The sequence below is a fragment of the Halichoeres trimaculatus genome, unplaced genomic scaffold, assembly GCF_033239565.1.
Source record: "Halichoeres trimaculatus isolate MK-OKI-2021-1 unplaced genomic scaffold, fHalTri1.1 fHalTri1_scaffold_14, whole genome shotgun sequence".
Taxonomy (NCBI): domain Eukaryota; kingdom Metazoa; phylum Chordata; class Actinopteri; order Labriformes; family Labridae; genus Halichoeres; species Halichoeres trimaculatus.
Genome location: NW_027437192.1, coordinates 8,256,947 through 8,283,667, shown reverse-complemented (window position 1 = coordinate 8,283,667; position 26,721 = coordinate 8,256,947). Strand labels below are relative to the sequence as shown.

Here is a 26,721-nt window from a genome sequence, read left to right as displayed (position 1 = left end):
TTGGGTTATTCAGTAGGATAACAAACTTTAAGTCACTTTGTTGGATTCTGTTGAAACAAAAAGCAAACAGTCTGACCATGTTTGGCTTTCACTGATTTCTCTGTTTCCCAGAGTGAATCATTGTATCTATTAGGGATGGGCACACAGCTGAGGCAGATGTCTGTCCAACATGAGTCTGGTCCTGTCCGAGGTTTCTGCCTATTAAAGGGAAGTTTTTCCTTGCCATTGTAACTTGCTAAATGCTGCAAAGTCCTGTACTCATGGTGGATTAAGATAAGACAATACTCCTTATCTTGTCTTGATGTTGGATTTCTGCTAATAAAATTTCATTAACATTTACGGGTCTAGACCTGTGAATGTTTCTGTAAAGTGTCTTGAGATAACGTTTGTTATGATTTGGCGCTATACAAATAAAGACTGATTGATTGATTGATGGATGACCAGGAACTATTTAGCAAAATGGTCACTGTTTTTTCTGCTGAGGTCCTCATATCTGTGCATAGTTGTATTAAACTTAGTTTGTACCAGTTTAGCCTCTCATAGTTTGCATTCAACCATTATTTTGTTTATATTCCAAAGAAGCCCTTCACAGAAATATCTAACAACCAAAAGTCACATTTTTTTCTCTGGTTTTAAGGGTGCATGTCAGTTTTACTCAAACCGAGCTTTCTTCTTCCTCTTCTTCTTCTTCCTCTGTTTTTAATCGGTAGTTAGCAAACAGCTTTCAGGGGGCTACAGTCACTTTGTGCCAAGAAATCAATCACATCACAAATAAATGATTACTCAGATATTCAAAAATCATGTTTCATCCATATTGCTATATGCTATATTGTTGAAAAAGCATATCAACAAACTGATTATTTTACTATGTGCACCTTTGTTTTAATGATTTATGGGTTTTATTCCTGCTCTACTTTAATGTACAGCACTCTGTTTCAGCTGAGGTTGTTTTAAAGTGCTTTATAAATAAAGCTGAGTTGAGTTGAGATTTAGTTTTGTGCCATGAAATCAATTCTCATATGGTTAAAAAAAAAAAAACTTAAAACAAAAAACACCTTGGGGAAGTGGCATGCACAGACTTTTCAAAGGGCAGAGGACAGAAAGAAGCCTTCAAAGTTTACAAACTGAATTGCTTGGAAAGTATAAACGTAGCCTAATTCTATCGTTGCAAAATACTATTGTAGTTCATTATTACAAAGTATGGATATTAAGCTAATCATTGTTACGGTAAAGAGGTGGTCTTTGGAAAAAATGTCGAACCTGAAAAGTTTGTATGGTCTAAAAAAGGTTGAAAACCCCTGATCTTTACCAGTGGCTGTACGTCAGTATGGACGACATGCCTGTCTCCTCTCATTGTAAGAAGTGAAGTCAAAATACTGCCTCAGAGGGGGGAGACTTTCTGGCTGTTTTGGAAACCCCCTATTGTTCTAGCAGTATCAGTTGGCTCTCATTGTTTGGTTGCATTAGCGCCCCCTACTGTGTTAAAATGTGGACATCCTGTTGTGTGGTTAGTAAAGTTACAAAAAAGAAACGCCAGCAGAAAATCACAAGTGGATGCAGCAGAAGCAGTTTTGCAATTAGCTTAACTTCTGCTTTCCAAAAAACTGACCACACATATGACTAAACAGCTACATACTGATCTAACAAGTGTCAGAGTGAACTCTGTGGTCAGTTTTGCTTTGGTTTCAATGAAGGTAACTGCTCACCAGTGTTTTTTTTTTTTTTAATTCTGTAAGTGTTTTTCTGAGTTATTATGGGGCTTTTTCTTCATGCTTGTTTTCTAAGTTTTGTAACCGTCCATGAAACATGAGGTGATGACTGAGGTGATGTGTGAGCTGAGCAGGTAACAGGTGTGTGGATAGTGGGGTTGATGTTGCACTGAATGTTTTACACTTTTCTTCTTGTCAGTTCATTACTTTTCAAACACATCCTGAACTGCCAAAATAATCAGCTGTACAATGGGGAAAATAAGTATTGAATGCGTCAACGTTTTTCTAATTACATTTATTTCCAAAGCTGCAATTCAAACGAAATTTTTTACCAGACATTGGAATTAACTTAAATAATCCACACATGGTCCCCCACACCATTGAGGCCATTATTCTCAAGTGGAAGAAGCACCACCTTACCATCAATAGGCCATGCACAGGAGCTCTTTGAAAGATTTCTGACCAGGGAGTCAGAAAGATAGTCAGAAGAGTACTCAACGAGCCAAGGACCACCCTGAAAGTGCTCCAGGAAGACTTGGAGGCAGCAGGTACAATTGTTACAGAGAAAACAATAGGCAATGCACTCCACCGCCATGACCTCTCTGGATGCTCAGCCCACAAGACTCCATTCCTCAAGAAAAGGCATGTTGAAGCTGGTTTAAAGTTTGGTAAACAGCATCTTGAAAAGCCTGTAGAATACCGGGAGAATGTTGTCTGGTCAGATGAGACCAAAATTGAACTTTTGGGCTGTCATACTACATACCATGCTTGGAGGAGAAATGGCACTGCACATCACCCAAAAAACACCACACCAACAGTGAAGTTTGGAGGGGGAAGCACCATGGCATGGGGTTGTTTCTCATCTCATGGTGTTGGCAAACTTCATATAATTGACGGAGCAATGAATGGAGCCATGTATGGGGAAATTCTTGATATGAATCTGCTGCCATCCAAAAAAGGGCGGGAAGGATGCCGCGTGATACACCTACCTCAACATCCTGAAAAAAGTTGACGCTTTCAATACCTACTTTCCCCACTGTACAAAAGAGTCCTCTTTGAATTGAGAAAGAGAGTAAAGGAGGTCAAGACACTTTATTAAAAAGATGAAATCTGACAAAAGCAAACAAATAAATGTAATAAAAAATAGACTTTAAAGTAGAGTGAAGAAAAACTTTTGTTGAATAAAATCAACAATAAACACAAGAGAATCTGTTCGATCCTGACATAAACACGTCAGGATTTCACACTCCAATTCCCAGCACATCCTTCATCCGATCTGTGTTTTCATCTTATTTCATGCAGAGGGTGTTTTTCTCCAGAGCTCTGTGACGTAACTCTGGCTCCTGTTTGTCTTTGTATGCACGGGTTACGCTCAGCAGCGTCTGTGGCTGCTTGTTTGCTTCTTATCACTGACTCTGTTCATGTCACATCTCATGTAATCAATACAACTCATGATCCATTTCTCCATTTCTCCACACAGTATTTGGTGTGAATGCATTTTTTTACTAGAATAGAAATAAATGCTTATCTTTAAGGAAAGTTTGACTGAGTATGGGTCAGCATATTGAGGCTACAGCATCTCCCATGTTACCACAGAGCACCAACCGGCTTTCAGGATTTTGTGTTATGTTGAGAATTGACAGATTTACGTGTCAACAGACGTTTGCAGTTCACAGATCTGTGATTTTGCAGCGTTACATGCTGGGTGTGAAAATGTGCATCAGTGCAGTCGATCCTCAGCACATTTCTTCATGTCTGTGAGCAGTGGGCCTCAGTTCCTCTGTTTATGTAGCACATAAACACTTTCTGTGCTTCTTTTTTTCATTCAACTTACTTGGCCAAACAACATAAATAATTAAGTTTGAGAACAGTACATTTCATCGCCCAACAGAGGACGATAGAAACAGAGGCCAAATGATACTTGATTCTATTTTTAATGGTGACTGTTCCCTTGTTCCTCGCTGTGCAGACGACAGGCTGCAGCTGCTGCAGTGACGGGGATTTTTGTTTGCTTGTGGGTAAAAATCCTGGACTGGAAAGAGTTTAATAAACAGTAATTTGACCAGGATGGAAGACTTCACGAGCGGATTTACCCATCTGTGCTGTAGCTATAACATTAAATACAGATTAAAGGAGCAGGTTGTCTGCACAACTCCATATTGATAAATCTACCATTGTTTACTCTTTTAACAACTTGAAAATTGCACAAAAGAAACATGATAAAAACTGAAACTGTTTATGTTACTCCAAAAAGTCACAAGCAGTTATAAAAAAAACAAGATCCAAAAAGTTTTCTTTTGTCTCTATGTAGTTTTTGTGTTTTTGTATAAAAAACAAGCCTCTGGATTCTTTTTATAATTTGATTGTCCTGCTTTGGCCTCTCAATCATTTTTTCTCTCTGTGGTTGTGTAGCTTGTCTTGGTGGTTGTTTTGTTTAATTTTTGAAATTGTTTTGTTTGTCTTTGTGGTTGTTTTGTTTGTCTTTGTGGTTGTTTTGTTTGTCTTTGTGGTTGTTTTGTTTAAGTTTGTGGTTGTTTTGTTTGTCTTTGTGGTTGTTTTGTTTAAGTTTGTGGTTGTTTTGTTTGTCTTTGTGGTTGTTTTGTTTATTTTTGTGGTTGTTTTGTTTATCTTTGTGGTTGTGTTTGTCTTAGTGGTTGTTTTGTTTGTCTTTGTGGTTGTTTTGTTTATTTTTGTGGTTGTTTTGTTTATCTTTGTGGTTGTTTTGTTTGTCTATGTGGTTGTTTTGTTTATTTTTGTGTTTTTTTTGTTCATCCTTGACAAGGTTTTGTTTATTTCTGTGCTTATTTATTTATCTTAATGCTTGTTTGTTTTACTTTGTAGCTCTTGTTTATCTTTGTGCTTGTTTTTTGAAAATTTGTGCCTCTTAGTTTCTTTTTGAATCCATCAAAATGCCTTGTCTTGTCTTTGGGGTTGTTTTGTTTACAGTTGTTGTTTTTTTTGTTCAACTCTGTAGCTTTTTTTTTTGTTGTTGCTTTCTCAAGTTGATTGTCTTTGTGATCTTTGTGTGTGTCTTTGTGGCTGTTTTGCGTGTATTTGTAATTGTTTCATGTCTCTCCGGCCATAAATTAGGTTGTTTTTGTCTTTTTATGTTTGTTCCCCATCTTTTCTGTAACTTGTAACATGTTCTTTGATTCTTTTTTTGTTGTTTTTCTGTAATTTTTGTGTCTTTTTGTGCTTGTATGTAAATGTTTCTTTGTGGTAGTTTGCTTCTTTGTAGTTGTTTTTCTTTTGTATTTATTTTCTGTCTTTCTGTGTTAATGAATTGTTACTAAGACACAAACTTTGTGTCTTTGTTGACGGTCATTTGGCCTTTTGGGGTTGTTGTTAGGTTCTGTGGTTTCACATGTCTTCAGTTGTTTGGTGCCCCTGTGGTTGACCTGTGTCTCACTTGGCGTCTTTGTGGTTTTCCGTGGTTTTGAGTGTTCTTGAGATATTTTTGCAACATTTCCTGAACCTGATGTTCACTCTTACCATCTCAGGGTTGTTTTACACAATCCTGCCTTCAATCTGTTTCTTTTTTTCATTTTGTGTCTCTTGGTAATTATTTGGCAGACACATTCAATTTTCTTGGATCTTTACCAAAGTAATTTTCGTGTGTTGGTTATTGTGGTAGATTTGAGTTTGTCTGAGTAGAATAAGATTTGGTTTCATTTTTCTTTAAATGCTGCGCACACTTTTTCCTCGAGTGTGACTGAGCTGGATGTAACTTGCAGTTCTGGAGAAATCCTCAGCGTCTTACAGGGAGTACCCGCTTCACTTCCTCATCATCTGACGACTTGTTGAGACATTTCTTTAGCTTCTTCTTTTTTTTTTGCCTCATGACCCAGTTCATCACCTCTACACTCGAGGCTTCCCCGCCATCAGACAGGAAGCCATAATTGTGCTGCATGCTGTCACATGTTTGGACTCTTCTGTGGAGAATCTGTTTAATGCAGGGAGCTCCAAGAAATCAAAAACCGCCTCAAACTGCCCTGAAGACATCACATTATGACGCTTTAAACGACTCTCAGCTTGAAGCCAAATGAGCCATAAACACAGAGCTTTCTTTTTCTAATAACGGAGCAGGAATGAGGCTCGGCACTGATGCAAAGCTGGTGTTTAATTCAGTATTTATAGATTTGGGAAACCTCTGATCTTTATGGGTCTTTCCTGCTTCAGAGACTTGCACGTTCCGCATCGATCAGGGGAATTTAAGGTTTTCCTGCTGGCTCATGTGAGATCATGTGGGAGGGTTAAAGTTCAAGCCTTGAGTCTGAGCTGAAGACAAAACTACACGAAAACCAAGCTCTGTCACGACTGATGGAGAACAGTTTAATCCTGAACCTCCCAAACAGCGAGGCCTTTGTTTAATTCAGCAATTAACCATCCTTTGTCAGTATTTATGGTCTAATAATGTCTAATAAAACAGGCCGGCAGTAAATCCTGACTTTATGAAGCTCGTAATGACCGTTTTTTGTCGGCATTCTGAACCAAAGCTGTTAAATATTCAGAGAAAATAAAAGTTAAGCAAATCATAATCTGCCAAATTCAAGGTTATAATTCAAATCCTTGTTTGGAGATGAAGTATTATTTGACAGCAGTCTTTGATTACATGAATATTAAACACATCTCTATTTTCATGTTAATGATCATTTCTGCTCCTCTTTGCTTTCAGATAAAGTCTATCGATTTCCAAACCTCTCCTCTCCTCCTCGTGTATTTATTTCAACATAATTTAAAGTTAAGTATCCTGGGTTTCTGCTTTGTCCACTTTCCTATCCTTTACAATAACGGTGTAGGGGACAAAAATATAGATAAAAATACTTAAAAAGTGAGGAAAAAACACAAACTGAGTACAGAAGATGAAAACATCTCTCCGTCATGCAGGCAGTTTAACCCAAACTGTTCACCTGCCACAGCCCACATTACCCTAATTCAGCTGGTGGCAGGTGCTCATTTCATTCTCGGACTGGAAACATTAATTTTTCTGACAGAAACTTTAATAAGGAGACGTAATACCTCATAGGAGCACCTGAGACCAGGAGCTGAGTGCTCGGCTGTAGAGATGAACCAAAAAAGCTGATCTGAGGGGGAAGCGGTTGTATTTCTTTTTTTTAATACTCGTTAGTCAAATCAGGATGTCTTGTTTTGAGTATGTGTTCACGAAGCCTCTAAGGTCTGTGCAAAGCTTTGGGTCGTTACCCATTTGTATCTGAAGCTTTGAAGCTACTTGTCAGCAATCAACATATTAGAAATGCTGACTCATCCTAACTTTTGGCTGACCAAGCATGAGGGCAGAGGTGGAGTTAATACGGGTCTTTAGCCTCTTTGCTAACAGCTTACGTGTTCCCACCTGTCAGTCAGGTCAGCTGTGCGCCTAATAGGGATGGGTACCAAATTAGGTACTTTTATAGGTACCAAACGAGTTCTGTCTATAGTACTAATACCGATTCACACAAGATTTGGGATGGGAATTGATACGATTTTGTCAATATCGATTCCCTTATCAATTCCTGTTGTGAATTTTCTTGGTACAAAAAGTAGCATTACAGGTTTTCTGTGTCAACAACATTTAATTGAGTTTATACTGTGAGTGAATATAATGTAATTGGTCCCTGAGTCTGGATATTTCTGAGCATAATTAAACAGAAACAGGTAAAAATTGCACACGATGTGACGTTGATGTACTGTGTTGTAATATATTAATAATTCAAGTAGGCCATCTAGTGTCTCAAAGTGGTTATAGCAATGGTTTAAGTTGTTTGGACGCTTTCCGTAGTTATGAAGTCAGCCATGAGCCTTTCATTAGCCTGTTAGCATTTGACATTTGAAATTCTCAGTATTTTTTTAAAAAGAGTTGATGTGATATGTTTCTGTGATGAAAGTTGAAATTCTATTCTGAAGCCGAAGTTATACTGATACATGCTAACTGCTAGCATATCAATGCAGTTTCCCATATAAGTTAGCATCAAACTTGCACTATTTTGTTATTTTGGTAAATAAGGTGATTTATACCATTTTGAATGTACTGAATATGAATCTCCTGAGAGAGAGTAATGTACATTTTTTATGAACTCAGTTCTTCAGGAAAACTTCAGAGTTTTCTTGTTAAACGTTATTTAACTGCTAAGCTAAGATAGCTGCAGCAGACTAGTCGACATAAGGCCCAGCGGCTCCGGCACAATGTAGAGAATTGATAAGGGAATCATTAGGCACAAAGGCTAATGATACAGATGGACTGAAACATTTCTTATCGATTCTCAACAGGAACCGGTTTTCGATTCCCATCCCTACACAAGATCAAATGGTACCATTTTAAGTACCTAAACGCATCCTTATGACTGTGAGGTAGTGGAAGAGTAGACAATTATCTGTGCTGGACATGAACACAGTATTTCAAGTTTATATATTACCAAATAAATACGTTAAACTGGAAAACTTTGAGATTTTATCGATAAACAAGTTAATATTTATGACCACGTAAACACTTAAAAAATTCCGAAAAGTGGTACTGGTGAGTACTGATACCAATTGCCAGGCACCGGGTATGGGTACAGTATCATTTCAAATGTGAACGGTACTCATCCCTAGCCCCTCATCTTATAACACGTATAAACTTGCTACATTTAAAACAAAATATATTCACAACCCATGTTGTGTGTGCCTACAAATAAAAGATCCAATCAGACCAGGCAGTAAATATTTTTTTTCTCTTTTTGTTTTGCTGAAAAGATCGGCTGTTTTGTATTGGTGTATATGTGGTTTCTGGTGCTGCTGCAGCCAGCCTCTAGTGGACACTTGATGAACTGCACTTCTTTTTATTTATGTTTTTTTTGTTATGTTATTTTTTTGCGGCTTTTTTTGCCTTTATGCAGAAAGGACAGGGCTGTGGATAGAAGAGAAAACAGAGTCCTGAGCCTCATATTTCTATATATTTTGAAACTAGAGAAACTAACGCTTGGTAAAGAGGACTAAAGGACTTTGACAAAATGTTTTTGTTTAGATTTCAACTGATTCTGTAAGTCACGTGTCATATAGTATATATATAGCATATGTATTTTGGCTTGGATGACCGCTTCACCATGCATCACAGTCACCAAATTAAAAAAAAAAAAAAAAAGTCATTCTCATCACACTCAGCCATCCAGCTCTCTTTAAACTCAGCTCCTGCCAAGTATCAGTCGACTACATCAGCATACAGATATGTCTGCTGTCAGCATGAGTTTCAGCACATATGCAAAAAAACATCACCTTCCTCATCCTCCTTTAATGCCTAAAACTATGAATCAAAGCTACAGGACACCAAACATTGACATGTCTCTTTAACTCTGGTACAGAGTGTTTTGACCTAGTGAAGCTGATCCGCCCTCAGGCAGCAGACAGCCTGGTTTCATTGTGTTTGTTGTTGTTTGAGTGGTTTACCTGGCAATGAATGGCATAAATTTAGGGGGCGTGGCTTGTGAAGGAGCACTGGTACAGGTTTAGCTATTTATTTTAGCACGTGTTTTGTTGATTTATGGCATTGTTCCTGCAAGTCTGTGTCATTATTCATCATTCTGTGGTTGGGTTGTATTTGTCTCATCTCTATGCAGCTCTTTTTGTTCTGGTTTTGTTACTTTTGGCTCATTTTGCATCAGTTAGTCTTTTTCTTTTCTGTTTTCTGCGCCTCTGTAGTTGTTTTTGTCTTCAATTTGTGTCTCTTTTCTTCAGAATCACAAACAAAAGACAGAGTAAAAACAGGCTTCAACTCCATTTTCATTTCTGATAAATCTTCCGAGCTCCTTTTCCTTGGCTGTATTTGTGTATGAATCATAAGAAAAGCCTCACTCACAGTGAACTCAGTAACAGAGAGATGGCTCTGCTCTGAATTGCACACTGCATGCATTATTTTCTGATCCTTTTTCCCTCTGAGACGTACGCAGAGAAAAAAAAACCTGCTCACAGGTGCTCAATGAATCATTTACCCTCCAGGGACAGCCGAGAGATTCATTCATGAAACTCAACAGATTAACAAAATACAGGTTACCTGGGAGCAGCGCAAGAGCGATCAAAGGTTTCACTCACTTAACCCTTTATTTCACCTCTCTGTGTTTAACGCAGAAAACCGTCTGATTGTAACTCTGCCTCAGGCTCCACAGTGTATAGTTCATAGGTTTGTGTGTGTTTGTGTGTGTGAGTGTGTATCGGGAATAATCCTGTGACGCAGTTTGTGGGCACAATGCAGGAAGTTGGGAGCTGGTGCCCCCCCCCCCCCGCCTTCTCTTGCAGTCTTTGTTTACTTTTCTCAAACAGCTGGTCTCCAAGCAGCTCAGGGGAGACACAGTGGTTTCCCCTTCAGACAGACGCGCTCACTCTCCGAGGACATCTGCAGAAGTACACATCACACTCACTGCTGCCAGGAAAACTGAGAAACATCAAATGTTGGAGTTCCTGTAGGCGCTTAAAGTCCTGACTGTGCTTTAACTCGGTCAAATCATCGCACTCGACTTCAAGTGATCCAGAGTTTAACTAACTTAAATCATTCATTAAAACATTAAAAGCTACTGCACACTTCTGAAGTCATGGATTCTCCTGGATTAATGTAGGGAATGACCACTCAGATGTTCTCTTACACAACTTAAATAATTTGTGCTGCAGCTCAATGGAGACTTGCCTCATTCTGTGGCATAACTGAAGGCCAGGAGGTATAAATTCAGGGTGGAATTTGTATGATGAAATAAAAAAAAGGATTGTAAACTATGTTAGATGAGGAAATTTGAAAAACTTCATTTATAGGCAACCATGCTCAGCTTAAAGCTTGAGAAGCAAATATTTAGACAATTATTGGACAATGTTGATAAAGTAAACTGTTGCTCTTAAATCACACTTTTGAAAACCTACACTTCAGCCATGACCGCACCCATCAAAAACGATGAATTATTTGCTTGATTTTTTTTCTCAGACCTAGAACATGATCTAGGATTTTCTAAACTGGAGACCTTAGACTGAGGAATCTGTTAATCCTAAAGTTGACGTTTTATTAGACTGCTTTAAAGGTTGAGAAGTTGAGACTGAATGAAAATGAAATCTATCTTCAACTGTGTTAATGCACTTTATCCAGACAACTTTTATTTTACATTTAAGCTGCAGTACAAAACAAAATACAAAAAACTTTTCTGGTTCTCATACCATTAAATAAAAACATGCATGCCTTACTGTGGGATAAGACTGGTAATGCTTTGGGTAAAAGGCAAAAAAATTAGTACATGGAATTACTGAAGTTAATATTTACTTAAAGTATGAAATATTTAAATGTTTACCATCAAAACAATTCTTCAGAATGTAGACAAGTTATTTTCAAATGTAAACTTTTAAAACCTGTTAAGTTAACCTGCAGCTAAAAAAAACAAAGCAAGTGCATCAGAGGCAACATTTCAAATTAGTAGCAAAGAGTGCAGTACCAGTAACCAATACCACTGATCAGTATCGGTGCATCCCTAGTCTTAAAACTTTTTGTGGATTAAAAAAACATTTTTTATTAAATATATTTCAAGCAGGACTCACTCTGGTCAAAAAAAGTTATTTTCATGTAATAAGTTGACGGTACGGCTCTGTTCTGGGAGTTCCCTGCCCTTCCACATGCCCAACTCAAATGCTAAAGCCAGAGGTGGGGAGAGCACACCTCCTCTCTCATTCAGGTGCATCCATGAAAAGCCAAGGCAGGCAGAGCTACCTCAAAGACCCCCAGGAATAAGCATCAGTAGCTACGTATACATGGACCCAAATATTCCACTTGCATTTGGTAAATTTGCTCAAATGGAAATAATTAACCTTTCCATACACCTCATTCCAAAAGAAAAGTGCCAATCTGAACAGACATTTAATCGGTTTCACAGGGGTGGAATATTCCTTTCCTCAAACCGATTGAGGTATCATGTATCCACTCAAATGGAAAGTTGTCAGAGTGCGTTCTTTCAGCGCATGCTCATATATGACGTAAGACGCAACTAGAGACGTTCTTTGATAAATCACGTGATGTTTACGTTTTTCTGCGCATGCCCCATTGACTATTCTGTTTGACTAAAGCGGCACATGTAGACCAGAGATTGGAATATTCCTTTCCATTTATACTATTGTTTTCAGAAAAGTCATTCAGAAAGATTCCATTTGGAAAGACGAAAAACTTCTCATGTAACCGTGGCTATTGACTATACATATGACCCTGATCAAATCAGACACAGCAGAAAAATAGGAGCTTGGGTGGAGGTGGGTTGTGAAGCAGTTTGCAGAGGAAGCAGGAAGAAGAAGGCGGGTTGTGGTATAAATATACATCCCATGTGGAGAAGCTTTACACCTCGTTGCAGGAGGAACACAATCATTTTAAAGCTCCTGTGAGGGGCTTTTGCTTTGTATCACTTATGGCAGTGTGTGGCTCCTTGATCCATTCATAAAAAGATATATAGTTAAGAGTAGTGGTGTGCTGATCAATCTAAAATACTGATATACTGATGCCAATGTTGGGATCAATGTGGATCAATGTTTCAGTGTACAGATTGATACTTAAGTTTCAGTTTCTCCTCTCTAGTACAAGTTTAAACACACTTACAAACACAATAAATCCTGCTTTGTGAGTTGGAAATGTATTGATTTTCATTTTATTCGTTTATGTGTGAGAGGAAGTATGTTTGTTTGCCACCCCTGCCCTAGAGGTACATCTTATTTCTGGTCCTGTGCATGTGCTTGTTAAATGCGCCAAGCTTAACCAATTTAATATTTGCATCTCACTTTTTCTTTGTATAACTGGGCTTAACAAATTTACCATGAAATATAAACAAATAACTCAACTGTATTAACTTCTGACGTGGAAAATGTATACGTGTAATTGTCTGAGGTCTGATTTTCTATAAAAAAAAATCCCCACAGATGTTGAGAATTCATTTTCAGTCACTGTAGCGCAGCAGAGATTTGAAGCCCAAGGTGGTTAGAAAAAGATTACCTCCAGTCCAAACCTGCTCATTAGTCAAGTATTTTATTAACTTGTAAAGTTTCATGCACTCATCAGCTTTCACTAGATCTCCTCCTGCATTCAGTGTCTGTTAGCATCTCTTTCAGCTGTTATCTTGGTGTTCGTCATGCGTCTGTGTGACGTTCGGTCTCCCTCGTGTCCGCCCCTCAGTGCCCCTGAAAATGCCCAGACTTGTTAGCAGCAGCCATGTTTATAAGACTGACTCTGCATTCCTCGCCTCTTATTAAAAAAAAAAGACTCTTCACACCAGAGTCTGACAGGTCTGGTCGCCTGCTTTAGCGAGATCACGCTGCATGATAAACCGTGAACAACTGCAGTGAAAAGGGGGCTGCATTTAACAAGGTGGAAAATGTTTACCCAATAAAGCCAGAGCAGGGAGACGGAGTTTCCCATCCCTGCAGCATGCCTCTCTGTGCTGACTGTGATGTTTAAACACAGGGATACAGTTTGTCTGCTTTATTACACTGACCCCGGTGCCTTATTCATGTTTATACGTGTAATTTGTCGGTTTTATTGCGGTTATTAAAGCAGGTGCTGAATTGTCCACATGAGCCAGAACTGAGCGGTTCACTTTCTCTCTTTCAGCTTGTGTTTTTTTTTCTCCGCCTCAGTAATTTGCGGTAAACTGACAGAAACAGTTTTCTGTTAATGATAAACTATCCTCAGCGCTCACTGTGGTTAAATATCCAGGGTCAGACTGAACTGCAGCACTGTCACTGAGCTGATGTTTGTTGATTTAAAGCTTTCAGAAATCTTTTTCTGGCAGAGAAGTGAGCTTCTCTTAGCCGTCAGAGTGAAGGTCAGAGAGGTTTGTGATGCCTCTTCTGTCTCTGGCCTCATTTTTAACCTGTACTGAAGTTCCTTCTTAAATCTCTTTTAATCCCACCGACAGACCAGGGTCAGAGTCTTCTGTTTACGGACGCTGCTTCTGCTTTGTGGGAAACAGAATGCAGATTATATCTCCATTTTTTTAACCCTTAAACTGAAAAACAATTTTAGACTCAGTCACTTTAGCTTGAAACTAGCAATGATTGGTAACATTAAACACAATTTATAATACTCTTATCCCTAACTTTAAAATAATCTTCTTTTGGTAATTTAGTTTAGTCTCAATTTTACAGAATACTGTCACAAAGCTCTACCATCACTTAGCATTTGTATGTCTTCATGAAACACAAGGCGCAAGCTAGGTGGTGCAAATATTTCTACCCACCATATTGCTTTTGTGACATTTCCTTTATGGTGTTAATGCCTTAAAATTATGTGCTGAGGAGGCAATAAAAAAGAAGCTAATGTCCCACAATGGAGGACTCTTGCGTCAGCTAAGAGGCTAGCTAGCTTTGTCTAAGCTAGCTTTTTGGCTTTGGTTTACACACCAGGGGCTCAAGACCTGGGTCGATTAAATCAGGCCAGTGATGTATGGAGAAAAAAAAATAAAGGTAGTTGCAGAACACCACCAGACCAGTAGAGGGCAGTAATACAAAGCCATTTAGCAATAAACACACTATAGAAGCAAACTGATAAGGCTGCATCATCTGAAATGTATTACCCCCTGGCAGGGCTGTTTTCTGGGTTAAATTTATTACCCAGAACTAAATTTAGACCACAGTCCTGCTTCTCGGGGGGACTAAAGGAGAATGACATTTACCAAATCACATTCAAGGCAGATGTCTGTCTAACGTGAGTCTGGTTCTGTCTGAGGTTTCTGCCTGTTAAAGGGAAGTTTTTCCTTGCCATTGTAACTTGCAAAAACTGCAAAGTGCTGTACTCATAGTGAGTTAAGATGAGATAAGACTCCTTATCTTATCTTGATGTTGGGTTTCTGCTAATGAAACGTTATCAACATTAACAGGTCTAGACCTGTTAATCTTTGGAAAGTGTTTTGAGATAACATTTGTTGTGATTTGGCACCATATAAATAAAGATTGACTGAATAAAAGGTTGACATTGACAATGACACCTTTATCTTTAGGTATGAGGCACACTGCTTTATTAACCCAACAGAGTTAGCTTAGCTTTGTTAGCTTCTGTGCCTCCTAGCTTAACTTGCTAAGTCAGAATTAACTTAAGCGAGTTGCAACTGTTTTTCGTTCACTAACAGTTCTGGCAAATATGTCTTGAAAATAAAAAATAAAATTAAAAGAAATTAAATTCAAACTCTTACCTAAAACAATCTTTGCTATATCAGAAACTTTTTTTAGCACCAGAGCTTTTGTTATGTTTTGATTGAGAACACCAGTAGCTAAATTATGTCTCAGGTGAAAAAGGGGAATATTTGATTTTTTGTGTGGTCTGGCAGAAACCTCAATCATTGGTTGTTTTAGCCACCACCAACAGACTAGCTTCAACTTTCCTACTAAAAAAAAGTTAGCTTAGCTTGGCATCTCCCTCTGTAAAATATAGGGCATACACATTTAGAAGCTGTTTAACTCAAATTTATCCAAAACAAATTTTAAAGCATTTAAAATGTCCAAATATTGTAACAGCTGTGGGTTTAGACAGTTTGGATACCTGGATTGTGAAGTCAGTAGAGTTTATTGAGGTCTTGAGCTTGTCTGTTTTTTTGCTTATATAAATCCAGGGAGGTGCAGAGAAAGAGTTAACGTCTTGGCCTGGCTGAATAGATTTTTACATGTTGTGTCATGCTCAGGCAGCCAAACCAGTGTTTCCGTACAGTCCCTTCAAATTACAGTGTGTGAACGCTGCGAGATTCACACAAAGGGAACTTCTCTCCTGAAGGCGGGAATAAAGCAAGGTTTTAGCAACAGTAACTACAACAAGGCAGGGAAGTCTGGTGGTTACCTCGGAGCTGCTTTCACTTTGACACAGAGGCAGAGCTGGGACAGGGAGGGAGGAATTTTAATGGCCCTGCAGTGTTTTGTGTGAATGAAATTGAATATGTGCTCATTTTGCCATCCTGCTATGTGGGTTAATGTCTATTCCTTGTCTCAAGTGAAGGAAAAAGAGGATCTGCTGAAGTCGTTTGCACAGAGCACTGGCTTCAAAGGCAGAAACATTAACTCAGTGTGCAAAATATATTTACTAAGATGGAAAAACGTGATTATTAGAGGCCTATGCCCTTTTTCCATTTGTTGTGAACTTCTAATTGTGTGGTGCATTTCACAAAATTGAGTGTTTTTCATCACCTCCAGCCGTCTGTTAAGTGCAGGGCGGTCTCTTCGTGACAGATCTGCCCTCAGGGGCGACTGCACCGTGGAGGTGAGGAGAGGAGCCGCCCCGGCACCTGCTCACATCTGCTTCTGAGGAAACACGTCTACGAGTCGGCTAATTTGTGAGGGTTGGTGAAATAATTGCTGCAGGATCACTTTTTTTTTTTTACAAATTTCTGTTGAAGCTGAGTCACAGATTGTTCAGGAATCAAACACCTGGACAAAGATGAAGTCTTTGAATTCCCACATATACCTAACGGATTTTTTAAGTGGAAAACATTTTTGAATTTATTGGAGATTATTTTAGTAAAGAGAAAACAAGTTACTGTTAAATGTTTTTTCTTGTGCATCAACACTTAAAGGATATTGTATAAGGATCAGGTGGTTAATTGTTGTGATGGGGTTTTGACCAACCAGAATAAATGTTTTCAGCACAGCCTGGCAATATCTGAGTTTAACAGCAGACCAATGAAAACAGACTGAATTCAGAGTAAAGGTCATATTTTTTATGACTGAATTTAATTTAACTATTTTTCTCAGTGTTAATAAATGTTTGTCTTTCCTTCCAAAGAAATATTCACATAATGACCGATGGCTAAATAATAATTTGTTGCAGCCTTAGTGGGTACATTTTGATTATATTCGATTTTGATCTGCTTTTAAAGAAGTATTGATTGCGTCGCCCTCAAAGAAGCATTTTTGTGAGAAAGATGCCGTTTCTCTGATGTGCCAAAAATAAGATCTGACATTTTCTGACTTTAAGACCGCAGACTGAAGAATCTATTAATCCTAAAGTGGACCTTTTATTACATCTGCTTTAAAGGTCAACAAGCTGGGACAGAACGAAAATAAAACTATTTTTAATGCAACTGAATGTACTATTGCCCAAACAATTTAGTACTGGTACCATAAAAAGACAGAATCTTAAGACTTTATTTAGCTTAAAAATGATTATTGGACTAAACATGTTTAAGCCAGGACCTCTGTCTTCAAGATAATTCAATATTTGTACACAATAAGTTATATTTGGGGGGTTATGGCTCTGTTCTGGGAGCTCCCTACCTTTTTATGTGCCTCGAGATTGACTTCCTCACCTGCTCGTGTCTGTAAGATATGATCTCATCACTCCTTCATTTTCTGTCATTCAAATAAATCGGCAAGGATTGATGAGGTCAGAGCCAGGATGCCATAAACAAACTATCTCAACAAATACAACATGAGTTATCTGACACCTAGTTTCATTCAGTATTTTCAACTCTTCACCTTAGGGAAACTTTGAAATACAAAGTAAAGAGTTTGAAAGCAATCTTGAAAAGACTCCCTTCTAGATATGCCTGATCGTAATGCACACTTTAAAATTAGATTATCAGCGCCAATATTGCTGGTTACAGGTTATTTTAAATTGCTACGCCTGAGCTTCCGGGTCGACCAGGACCAGATTGATTTACAGCACATCCAGGTCTCTATGACAACACCACGCAGGTTAAGGAAGTTTAGTAGTGAGAAGAGATAAAAAGCAGAGATCTGAGTTTTTCTCTGCTAAAAACGGATTTCTGTGATTAATTTTGTAGTGATGGTGGACACAGGAGCCAAACTGTCAGACAGAAAAAAGACAGAAGAGCAGAAGAAAGCTGAACAGTAGAGTGATACAGCCCCAGCTAAAGGCTAATTAGCCTTTAGCTAATGCAGCAGTTATCCTGCAGTGGTCTGTTCAAACTTGAGAGTCTATCAATAAAATGAAGAGTGAGGTTACGTTAGCTCTGCTTGGTAGATGACTGGCAGCACAAAGCTAACCAGGATTTACTAACGTTACACATTACAGACATGTCTTAGAGCACCGGGCTGCCAGCTGCACTTAATATAAACAGCTACTAAACTACATACAAACTGACAGTGTTCACTTGTTGTCATGTTAGCCTACAGATCCGTCCAAGCACCAGGCTAGCATGTAGCTGCTACGATGCTTGCTGGATGTCCCGTTTCAAACCGTAGCGCTACGTTTCTGTACTGATAAATACCTTACCTTGGCGCGTTGTATCCAGTAAAAAGACGTCTTGAAACAAAGAAAATTTGTTTCAATCCAATCTCCATTTAATTCCAAAACAAACACATGCCTCACTAAAACTATTTTACGACAGTGTGCGGAGACTCCGGGCCACAAGGTGGCGAGGGAGTGCAATCAAAACAGATCCTCCTCATAGCATCTTTATGAACAGAAAATTAAAAGCACATAGTATTTTCATTCACAGTCTAATGACTGAAAACTCCCGTGAAGTGACAATTAATATAATCACAGCCTTGATTAAATGGTAACTGATGAGTAAAGCTATAAAAGGTTTTGTCTTTGGCTGTTTTTCAACAGAAGAAATGAGTTTACAATAAAAATCATACATACATTAATTAATTCTTCCTCTGCTGGAGCTTCTGTGCTGCCCACCTCTCACTCTGTTTACTGCTGTACTCTCAGTTTGATTGTCTGTCAAACTCAGCCTGTTTGTTAGACACTGGTGACTAATACTGGAGTCAACAAGACCGCCCGCGTGTGCAGAAAAGGTTGTGCGTGTGTGTTTTGTGTGTGCATATGCTGTATATGTGTGTGTGTGTGTTAAGTCATGTACTTTTTCAGCCTGTTCTTATTGAGCTTGAGCGACGCTGTGTGGGAGCTCAGCGCAGGATTTCCGTACTAGATGCTTGTGTAAATGCAAACGGCTGATTTGTTTATCTTGACTTTGTGCAAACTTTTGCCTCCAGAGTAAAGTGTCCTGGATAAAAGGGGTCAGCAGAAGCAGGAAAAAGTCAAGAAAATCCTTAATGGGAAAGCTCCCTAAAACTTTTTTACTTAAATTTTCCAGAAAACTTGTGAAAGAGGCTTTCCCTTAACAGTCACCTCTTTTTACTTTCATCATCTCTGCTCCACTGTTACGAAATCTCGCCACCTACTCGACCATTTACGTCTGACCCCCTGCAGATCATGACCCGTCTGTTTACAGCCTCCTCTGGGCGTCCTGGGCTTCACCTTGTGCCCGCTGCCCAACCAGTCAAATTATTTGGCTTAAACTTTTCAAACTAAAGCGTTCATGAAAGCTTCAAACTGTCCGAGCTAAATTGGAGCTAACGAACGCTGACCTCCTCGTCCACACACAAACGAGCACTTTCCCCCTCCACAGGTGCGTTTTGCAGCCTGATGAGCCTCTTCCTGGAAACTTTGTGTGCAGCACTGATGTTGGCAACTCGGAAAGGTGAGCAGGACTTGATGAGGGGAAAAAGCAGGGCGACAGGGCGGGGGCCGGCAGGATTTGCCTCTGCTGGCGTCAGCACAGAGACCCAGAATAGTGGAAGATATTCTCTCTGCGGTGGTGAAACAGGGCCGACGCAGGGACTGGATGTCACATTATTCTGAGATGTGACACATACAGTGTTCGCACTGAGCGTGTATGTCATCTGCAGGGAAAAGCCCCAACACAACCTGCCCCTGTTAGAGAGGAGCTGCTCATTCACAGGGGGTTGTTTTTTAGCATTGAGGGAAAAATATGAGTTAAGTTTAGCTTCTAGAGTTGGGAAATAAACAAAACAAAGCTTTAGGAAGTCAGTCCAAATTTTAAAAAAAAGCCAGCCGGAAACCCTTATAAGGGGTGTTGTGTGGGGGCGCTTTCTGTGTCTGCGTGCAGCTGCATGTGTGTGCGTGTATGCAGAGCTGGCATCGCTTAATGGTTTGCACACGCAAAGCCCGATGTAGGGGTTGCCAGGGAAACAGAGCAGCATGAGTCTCAGTCTGCAGGTGCTGTTCCTCGTGTCCGACTGCTGAAGCTCCTACGAGGGTGGAGGGAGGAGAAAGGGGGAGAGGGGTAAGAAAGAGGAGGAGGAGGAGGAGCGGGAAAGCCTCAAGGAGAAGGAGAAGCTAACTGGAAAAATAAGAGCTAGTATGGAAACACATGGTGGAAAAAAGTTTATTTGACCTTATTTTGTTGATCTGATTGCTGCTGAATTCATAGCAACAAAGCAACACCATATGAGATATGATATGATGTGACACCATGACAATGACGATCAATGATTGATACTATGCCATACAACACACTGGTACAATACCAAAAGCTATGGCAGGGTGCAGTATGACAAGATGCCAACAAGATATAATGAGATAGGATGGGAAGGATCTGATAAAATTAGATAAGAAACTATACAATGTGATATGATCTGATTTGTTGCGTTATGGTGTGTCACAATGTGATATGATCTGATATAATGTGGTAAGGTATGAAGTGGTGCAATATGATATGATATGGTACGATGTGATAGGGTATGATACGGTACAATGTGATATGTACAACATGATACAATACGATGTGATACAGTACGATGTGATATGGTACAAAGTGATACGGTACAATGTGATACGGCCCAATGCGATACAGTACAATGTGATATGATCCGATGTGATACGGTACAATGGGATACAGTACAATGGGATACAGTACGATGTGATACGGTACGATGTGATACGGTACAATGTGATATGGTACGATGTCATATGGTATGATACAATATGATGTGATACGGTACGATGCGATACTGTGCGATGTGATACTGTACAATGTGATATGATACGATGTGATACAGTACAATGGGATAAGGTATGATGTGATACGATATCATACAATACAATGAGATATGGTAGATGTGATTCGATGTGATACGGTTCAATGTAATACGGTACGATGTGATAAGGTGTCATACAATACAATGAGATACAATACGATGTGATACGGTACGATGTGATGCGGTACAATTTGATATGGTACGATGTCATATGGTATGATACAATATGATGTGATACTGTACGATGCGATACTGTGCGATGTGATACTGTACGATGTGATATGATAGGATGTGATACATTACAATGGGATAAGGTATGATGTGATGCGATATCATACAATACAATGAGATATGGTACGATGTGATTCGATGTGATACGGTTCAATGTAATACGGTACAATGTGATAAGGTGTCATACAATACAATGAGATACAATACGATGCGATACGGTACGATGTGATATGGTATGTTACAATACGATGTGATACGGTACAATGTGATACGGTACACTGTGATACGGTACAATGTGATACGGTACACTGTGATACGGTTCAATGTGATATGGTACAATGTGATGCAGTACGATGTGATATGGTACGATGTGATATGGTACGATGTGATAAGATACGATGCAATATGATATGCAACACAATACATTGCCGTACAATATGAATGCCAACAATGCAATGCAATGTGATTTAATGCGATCGCAGAGGTGTGAAAAAATATGTATACAGCAATATATCGCGCTACTTTGACCTATGATAAAATATTGATATTTCATCTCCACTGCAATAGATGAGCAGAGCTACTCTGCTGTATGTTGCCCATAAACGGTTTAATAAATACAACCTCAAAGTATATTAAAAATATTTTATTCCAGGACTTGATGATGTGAGTTTTTATGCCGTAAACATCAATGCTTTCTCTCTATTCTTGGGTCAGTAAGTTTAAAACCATTTCAAGTTTAATTTTTACAGTGTAGTAGACTGATAAAATAATGATCATAGTCACATTTTGTACAATATTAGATGCTTTATTAGGATCATTGGTTACACCAAGTGACATTTATCAGTTTCACCAACTGACCACGTCTTTCAACCAATATTTTTTTTGCAACATTAGTTTAATGTCACAGAAGTTTACATGGCAAACTTAACGCATTTACAATATGATGTGACGTGACATGATACAATGTGACATGCAGGAATGCTGGAATAGTATAATACAGTGAGGGTGTAAAGCTAAGTATTCTACTGACTGAATCATCTGCAGACATCTCACAGAAACTAGAGTCACTCAAGCTTATAGAAAAGTTTGGTGTTGAAAGAAAGAAGAGGAAAGGCTACAGAGTATCAACTCAAAGTGTGACCCTAGCAGAAGAGAGTCGAGTTTCAGATTTGACAGAAGACACTGACGCGTGACAACTGCTGAATGTGCAGATGTCACAATAGATCAAGTAAAGTGCGCTGCTGGATCTCTGTCCTAAAAGTGAGGAGAGTGGAGTTACAGCTTGTTCCACCTTGACTTTCTCCCACTCGCCTCATCCTGTCATCCTTTTCCCATCCGCTCACGTCATGCATGGACTTACGAACTTCTCTTCCATTTATTTATGCATACAGCATCATAATAGACTTTAATTAATTCAATATAAGCTGTTTAATTCTGCTCAATGCATATGGGACTTGATAGGTTGTGTATAAATTATCATTAAGCTGCAGTTTTCCAGCCATCAGGAGACCTTGACCTGAAGTCATTCTCTGCTGCAGTGGAGACCAGATGTGGAGGATGAGGAGGGGGGCAGGTGGGCAGACGGGTGAGGAAGGAGAGGTGAGCTGAGCAGTTTTCTTAAGGTCAGGCAGTACGTGGGCTGTATTTATCAACACTGACACTCTGCTACTGCTGCTGCTGCGTGGGACGTCTGCCATCATCACAGCAGCACAGCAGCCAATCAGAGCACAGCTGTGAGTCACATGCACCAGCCCCGGGGATGACTAACTAATGATAAGGCTGCACGGGATTGGACATAGTTTGATTTGAATGAAGCCCACAACAACACATTAAACTCCTGTCACTTTGCTTTCTTAAAAATATCCACTCAACAATCCTCCGCTCCGTCACAGATTATCCTGTCCTCTCAAGAAATTACTTTTTGTTGTTCTACCCCCGAAACACTTAGAAATCTTTGAGTGCAATTTACTCTAATCACTTCAAATTGCTGTTGGTCTTTTGTAGCATGAAATGAAGCATTATCTACTTTGTGTTTGTTGATGCAGCTCTCTGAGACAATTGTTTCTAATGGAGCTGCGGCTAAAACGTCTTGTCCGCTTTTCTAAAATCAAATTATTTGTTTGTTAGGGAACTTTAGAGATGTTGGTAAGCAATTTGTGCAAAATAAGGATGGCTAGTTCTGTCTGTGAACAGTCCTTATGCTCATTTAGACTCAACAACCATTCTCAATATTTATCAGCTTTTGGTGCCAATTCTGTGTGATGTTAGCTACAATTTAAAAGGGCCTGTGAAGACTATCGGATCAGTGTTCTTCTGATTAAGACTCTGTTTCCCATGAGCACCATCACTCACTGTCTTAAGGATGTGACTTTTGCCAAGGCATGCATTTGTTTTGGAAGCCAATGAATGAAGAGTTGATCATCAAATGGTTCAAGACGGCTTTTTACAGGATGCAAGTGACAAGCTAATGTATTTATTTGAAGTTATGTAGAGCTTTTGTTTAAAACTTGACAACAATCTGTAGTTTAGTGTCCAGGTGAGCAGACTATCTTTTAGTGTTCCCCACCGCCACTAATGTGTGCCATTAGTGAATTCTGGTTATGTCCTACCAGAGCTCATCTACCAACTTCAACCTCACCAAGCAGAGCAAATGTAACCTCACTCTTCATTTTATTGATAGACTCTCAAGTTTGAACAGACCACTGCAGAATAACTGCTGCATGTGGGTTGGAATGAATATTATCACAAACAGTTTAACCCATTAAATCTTTTTCTTTAAGTAAAAGTAAAAGATCTTTCTTCTCACTGCTAAAATTTGCTGATGGGCAGAGTGAATTCCACTCTACGTGCCGTAAATCATAACACTTTTCCCCAGGAAAATCAGACCTGTCCACAGATACTTAGATGTAGCATTTTGGGATGTAATGCAAAAGTATTGTTGCGTTTTGTCCTTGCATTTACTCGGAAATGGCATTTCAGCCAACCCAAAACGCAAACCTCTGCTGAATTTGCTGACTGTCTTTCAACAAAATGAGCATCTGTTGCTCCACTTTTGTACTTAGTATTCACCAAAACACCAGATGATCGGTCCAACTCTACTTTGGTGGAGAGCTACAAAAAGCGGCTTCTGGACCAGGCAGTTATAGCACCATCTACAGGCCTGGCATACTTACTCCAGCAACTTACAGTCCCTCAGCGTTTCTGTGTAAACGCATATTTTTTTCACTGCGTTTTAGCGTTTTCAGATGAAACAGCTAATTATTTTGGAACTGATCATTTATCTTCAACTGTGGAGCATGAAAAGAGAAATATGCAAAAATGAGACTATTTCAAACTTTCATTATTAACAAACTCTAGTGATTGATACAGTGGTGTATTATTTAAGGACAAAACTGAACTTCTGAAGCATACTTAAAGAATGGGCAAAAAAAAAAAGAGGTGCGTGAATCTAAAACACACCTTCAAGCTCTCTCTGGTCACTGGCTGCAGTAAGGCCTCCCCCATTAAAACAGATGGAACATGGGCCAAACCAGAATACTCAAATACAGTTCACAAACATTCTTCCCCAGTGTTACTTTTGTCAAAAAATTTAGTTCTTATCACACTAAACACTTGTTTTTTTTTTTGGAGAAGTTTGGTTTTAGCTTATATTATGGTATTCAGAAGATGATTGACAAATGCAGGCTCCTGCTGCGTTCTGCACTGGATTAGTAAAACAGAGGAGGAACAGAAAGGGGAAAAATAGCGAACACAAGAGTCGTTGAACTTCCCATAGCTGTGTCTGCTACAGATCACTTTGGCTTAGCGGGAATACTTTCTGGCTCTTCTCATTGAAAAAAAAACGAAGACAAAAACCTGACCGCACAGTTTTTTTCATGATCTCATGTGAATGTTCTCTCAGCATCCAGCCAGCGCAGAGCAGGATGCTGAATAATGGAGCTGAATGCTTTATTGCTCTGACTGTGGGCGTTTAACAGGAATCAGAGGAGCTTTTACATGCATGCAAACCTGTTCCCTCAGCAGGGCCTCTTAAAAAGGTACAAGCCCCGCCTCCTCTCCCTTCATTCATAAACTCACCGTTTGTTTCCGCCGCTAATGTCGGCTCGCTGCCATCAGCAGAAAACACGCTGTACTGCTGCCTGCGTGTTTGTGTTTGCGAGGTATCGACTGCGGTGAGGATGCAGAGGAGGAGGAGTAGGAGGAAGAGTTTGCCCTGAAGTGTCTGTCAGTGTCAGGAGGGAGAGGGTGAGGAGGAGGAAGAGGAGGAGGAGGAGGAAGGGAGGGTGGATGTTTGTCCTTTTCTACCCAGATCCAGAGAGCTCCAATGGGTCGATGGTGATGATTGAAAGCCTCCAAACAGAGGGTGAGTCATCGGTGAGGGTGAGTGAGGTCAGGGAGGTCAACAAGGTCAGGTCAATACTTAAAGGCGTACGCACAGACCAGTGGGTGATACTGTACACACACTCACACACTGGTGCGTATATATAGGCCGAGGTTAGGAGGTTGTCATCCCAAGTGGGCTGCAGTGACAGCTGGCAGACAGGTGTGAAAAATGATGCATCGTATCGACAAACGTGTCACTAAGAAATGATCATTTTTCAACACAGATTTGTTTAAAGTTATATGTTAAATATGAAGAGGGACTAACTCACATCTGTCTGTGTGAGTTTTGGTGAATTAGGAGTACCTCGGATTTCTTAAAGACTCCACAAAAGGAAAACTCGTGCTCTGTCTCTTCCAGTGTGGTCAGGCGCTCGTCTAAGGCTTCCCCACAAGCTACTGCATTGTATGAACTCTTGACGGGTCAGCTGACTCCAGAAAAGCTCCCTTTTCATTTTTTTTGTGGAATAGAAAGAAGCTCAGACATCCTGCAGCAGCAGCTTGCAAAGAGAAATGTCTCTGAAAACCGCCCGGAGCAGAGGGTGGAAAAGAAAGAGGGGTGAATCTGGATGAGGAAGGGGAGGATGGCAGCGTGCCAGAGTTCAAGGTGTGAAAGAGAGCGTGAACGAGACAGGGAATGATTCTGGGTTAAGAGAGCGAAGGGGAAAATGTAAAGAGGGTTGATAAAGAAGCTGTGAAAATATGTGAGAGGAGGAAGAAGAGGAGGAGGAGGAAGAAGAGGGGGTGCTCGCCTGCTGGCAAAGCTTCATCCTCTTGCGTAACATGGGCCGTCTCTTCCTTCAGCTGCTGTTGCCATGGGGAGAGATGTTGGGAGGGGGTTTCTAAGCCCCTGATGGGAGAGACTCGGGGGAATTCTGAGCTGCGACTTCCCTCCTCTAACGAGGCAGAGCTGCAGGAGGAAGGTGGATTTAAAAATCCTCCGGTTGTATTTTTAGGTCTGCACTCTGGATGGTTTCTGTTAGAGCACTATACGCAAGAATGCCAGCCGCCCCCGGACCAAAAACAAGCGCACAACTGCCATGAGAGGCTGTGTGTGTGTGTGTGTGAGAGAGAGTGTGTGGGAACCCGCAGGGTGTTGATGTGTGACTCAGTCTCGGGTTCAGGTGTGCCTTGTAAAAAGAAATTCAGGCGATTTTTTTTTTATAACCAAGATTGTATTTTCCATGTGAACAGCATGACTAACGGTGAATCTCTGCAGGGGGTGCAGGTGTCTCTGCTGTCAAGTCTGTGTGTGTCTGATGATGTGTGTGTTTGTGCATTACGAGGAAAGACAGACAAACTAATCCAGGAAGTTATGAGTTAAATGTTTTAAATAATACTTTTGCAGGAATTAGGAATTCACTGTGAAGTGGAAAAAAATCACAAGCAGTTCCCATTTCTTGTTTCTCAAATGAAACACTACAGTTGGAGGGCGTTAGTTTAGCTTAGCTTAGTATCTGGAAGTATGTGTCACTCTGGCAAAATGCCTTCTTACATTTAAGTCTTGAATTTAGTATTACACAGACTTAGGGGTGGGAGAAAAACTTTTTGTATTGTAGTAGGGTTTTTTGTTGCACTATTTTAAATCTTGATATTTTTGTTATTTTTTATTTTTTTCAAATTTAAG

The 26,721-nt window shown here is 39.7% G+C and overlaps 1 protein-coding gene across 2 annotated transcripts in view; it reads left to right on the top strand.

The window, feature by feature from the left end:
* The window catches only part of hivep1 (HIVEP zinc finger 1), a 70,862-nt gene that overhangs the window by 2,626 nt on the left and 41,515 nt on the right, over positions 1–26,721 (top strand). The window lies entirely within an intron of this gene.